We start from the raw sequence: 4291 nt of genomic DNA, 5'->3' as shown, positions 1-4291 counted from the left end.
AAGCCCAATTTCCCAGAGGTATTACTTATATGTTTCTTTGTCTAAATAAATGAGTCAAGAAGTCTGGAGATAAAAGTGGAGTAGGTAGGCAGCCATGTTTCTGTTGAGCACCAGAGACATCTCCATTTGGCTGTTTCATCAATATTTTAAATTCAACATTTCCACAACTGCAGTTGTCCAATTCCTCCCACCTCCCCAGACGTGCTCCTCCTCCAGTGAACCCCAGCCCCGTGAAGAGCATCACCATCCAGCCACTGCTGAAGCCAGAAGCCGACAAGCCATGCTTGGCTCCTTCTTTTCGGTCACCTCTCCCTCCGTCTAATCACTCATGAAGTGCTGTGGGTTCTGTCTCCTGGGAATCCCCTGAACCTGGTCATTTCTTTAAATATCCACATATACTGTTCTAGTCCAAGCTCCTGCTGTCTCTCACCTGGACCACTGCACTAGCCAAGTAACTAGACCCCGTACCTCTGGTCTTCTACCCTTTGACTCATTCTCATTCTTGTTGCACACAGGCAGATCTTTCTGAAGTATTTCATTCTTGTGCTTAGAATTGTTTTCCCATTTTCCTGTGTATGGTTTTAAACCCCTCATCTGGATTACCAGGGTATGTAGGCTCTGACCCCTTTCAGCCTCTCCAGTTTCATCATGAGTCATTCTCCTCTTGTTTCCTCTACACCAGCCATTCTCGTCTTACTTCTGTTCCTGAAATGTCCCTTATTCCTTCTTGCCCTGGGGCTTACACACATACCTTTCTCAACTTCTGGCCCCCAGCTCCTAATCCTCCTAAATCCTGCCCACCGTTTGTATCACATCTCAAACGTGTCTTCCTCAGGGAGGGCCCTGGCATCAATCACTCCCACCACCAGGACTGTTATACTGAAGCAATGTTCTCTTGTAACACTCTACTCCTCTCCTCCCACCGTGTTAATCTCACCTGTTCAGTTATCAAACATCTGTCTCCTCCCCCAGTTTGTTAGCTCCACGAAGGCGAGAACTGGTTCTTATCTTGGTCACCACTGCGTCCTCAGTGTTCAGCATGCATTTGAGGCATAGTAGGACTCAGAATGGAGAAGGCAATGGCACCCCACTCCAGTACTCTTGCCTGAAAAATCCCATGGACGGAGGAGCCTTGTAGGCTTCAGTCCATATGGTCAGGAAGAGTCAGACACCACTGAGTGACTTCACTTTCACTTTTCACTTTCATGTATTGGAGAAGGAAATGGCAACCCACTCCTGTGTTCCTGCCTGGAGAATCCCAGGGACGGGGGAGCCTGGTGGGCTGCCGTCTATGGGGTCACACAGAGTCGGACACGACTGAAGTGACTTAGCAGCAGCAGCAGCAGCAGGCACTCAGTATATATTTGTTCAATGAATGAACAAATGAATGGATAGCCTAACCATATTCTCAGGCCCTGTTTTAAGATATTTCCCATCACGTTAAACAGGATGTTCCAAGAATCCCACTCCTAAGGATATTGCTTATGATTCACACCTATGCATTTTGTACTAAATGTGCACTAAGCTGTAAGAGGAATATTTTTTATTTTTCTTCTTGCAAGTGGATAGATTATTCATACACCAGCAGACCAGTAACTAGAGGTAAGGCTAATCCTACATATTTTTTCCTCTACCCTGCTTCTCAGACTTGTCTTTTTGAAGAGGAGTGATAAAGCAGATGGATTTAGTTTTTATGTCAGTCATCATCAGCTGAGTGCAGGCTTTCTGTGTGAAAGGAAAGGCTAGCATTAAATTGATTGATGGTTCATTTTTTCCTATTTGCTCCTTGGCCGTTGGAGTGACACCGGGAGGGCTGTCTTGTTAGAGGTGTGTGAGACAATGGCTCTGACAAAGGCCGTTACACACACAGAATTCATTGCTTGTAATTGACCCCTGGAAATGAGCATGTTCACACATCGTCACTTGCATGTTGAGGTGCTTGGGAAAATCTATCCTGCACTTATCCAAGGGCTATAAGAAATTAATATTAGCATGTAATCTCACAAGGAATGTTTGGAATTGTATTTCTCTAACAAATGGGAGATGACAACTAATTAGTGTGAGTGTTAATAATTTTACCTTTGAGTTGTCTTCATTTCTGGCCACACACCAGGTGTGCAAGATATGAAAATACGTGATTTCCATGCACTGCCGGGGTTGTGGGCGGCACAGGTGTTGTGTCCTTGCAGTCTTCAGCCTTAGAGCCTATTGCTGTTATCACTTCCCTTATTAAAACATCCATGCTTTCTGCCCTAGAAGGTGAAGCTCCAGGCAGAAAGAAAGAATTCACCAAGAGGACCCAATATTGTCTGCCAGGGTTTATGTCCCCTCTGGGACTTGCTCACAGAAAATTGCCCTGCCACCAGCCTGCCACCGGAAGTGGCTGCACCCTCTTGAATGCTCCTGCACCAGTGGGAACAAAATCTCCTGCCTGTGGCTGTCCTTAGCACAGCTAGGCCTGGCTGGGCCTGTCCAAAAAAAAAAATTTTTTTTAAAGTACAAAAGGAGCACACAGGAGGGATAAACAACGAAAAGCAAGAATGATAAAATGTCCTGCTTAGAAAGTACAGATTTCTGAGCCTATCTCGGCCACTTTACTCTGGAGGCTCAAGGGCCCTTCTCTTTCTGTCATTTTCTCCTAAGGATGATATTGTGCTTTCACCTGAAAAGGGAGCGGTGCGCCTGACTTCCTGGCTTCTCAGAAGCAGTGTCCCTAGCTAGAGATGAGCCTCCTTCCACAGTCTGAGTTCTCCCTTTGTTCCTCCCTTGCAGACAATGTCAACCATCTCATCTTTCTCCTTCCAGCACGAAATGTGAGTATATGAATAAGACCAACCATTTTTTGGGGATTCTGTTTCTGGGCCAGCATCATGATTAGTTTCTCAGGGTGAGAGGCAGGGGTACAGCAGAGAGGTAATAGGGGAGAGCTTGTTTTGTGACTTACAGGAAAGTGAAAATTTGCAAGAGATGTGGTGCAATTCTGTGCGAGTCGTTAGTAACCAGGTCTCGTGTTTCTCTCTTCCTCTCCCTTTCCCTCACTTTCTTTTTCTTTCTTCTCTCTTTCTCCCCATCTACCTATCATCAGAACTGCTAGTGGGAATGGATACTGATCCAAATGTGACAGTCAGATCATGCCAAACCTACTGGCCTGCTGGAGGGAAACAGTCTAGACCAGCACTGTCCCAATAGGACTCACTGTGATCAGGGAAACGATCTGTATTCAATGACGCTGCCCAAGATGGTAACCACCAGGCTCATGTGGCTACTGAGCGCTTGAAGTGTGTGACTAAGAAAGTAAATTCTAAATTTCATTTCCTTTTAGTGAAACTTAAATAGGCACACATGGCTGGTAGCTAATGTGTTAGTGCAGCTCAAGAGGCTAAATGCGGCAGGGACCCAACGGGAAGTAAGTCCAGCATCTCTGCCACCTAAGTGTAGCCCCACAGCCGCCACCCTGCTTGTCAAGCCGTCTGACCAGTGAGAGAGACCCTTCAGGACCCCCGTGTACATTGTGAGGCCCGCACACCCCCTTGGCGATGTGCTCTCACAGCACTCTGTGGTTTCTCCTCTGGGGCACTTTTCACAGCTGGACTTTAGAAACTCTGTGAGGTTCATTCATTATTTGTTTACTAAATAAGTTTATTTAGTTAATAAATTTAGTTAATAAATTAAGTTTAATTTATTAAGCATCTACACCAACTGTCCCAGGCATGGTTTCAGGCATTGGGAGCACAAAGTGAACACTGCAGGCCAAGTCCCTGCTCTCAGGAGCCTGCTTTCTAATTGGTAGAGTCAGACCGGAAAGAATAAATACATGTATTTACTTATCACTTACTAGATTGCAAGGGTTTTATGAGTTTTGTGCCTGGAGCCTGGGATGAAAACCATGTATACATTAGTGACATTACAATATCATTACCTCGGTGTAAAGTGAAAGTGTTAGTTGCTCAGTCATGTCTGACTCTTTGGAACCCTATGGACTGTAGCCCACCAGGCTCCTCCGTCCATGGAATTCTCAAGGCAAGAAATCCGGAGTGCGTTGCCATTTCCTTCTCCAGGGCATCTTTCCGACCCAGGGATAGAATCCGGGTCTCCTGCATCACAAGCAGATTCTTTACTGTTTGAGCTACCAAGGAAGCCCCAGTAATCAATAAATATCTGTGGAATAAACGATTTTCAGGTGAGCGCAGGGGCAGGGGGGTCTTTGCACCTTCTAGTCCACCCTCTGTATGCACTGTTGCCTTCACATTGACCTTGCCTCTCAGTCAGATTGTGTGGGCCGTGCCCACCA

Source organism: Bos indicus, chromosome 3 (genome assembly GCF_029378745.1).
Source record: "Bos indicus isolate NIAB-ARS_2022 breed Sahiwal x Tharparkar chromosome 3, NIAB-ARS_B.indTharparkar_mat_pri_1.0, whole genome shotgun sequence".
Lineage (NCBI taxonomy): Eukaryota > Metazoa > Chordata > Mammalia > Artiodactyla > Bovidae > Bos > Bos indicus.
This window is presented reverse-complemented; position numbering follows the sequence as displayed.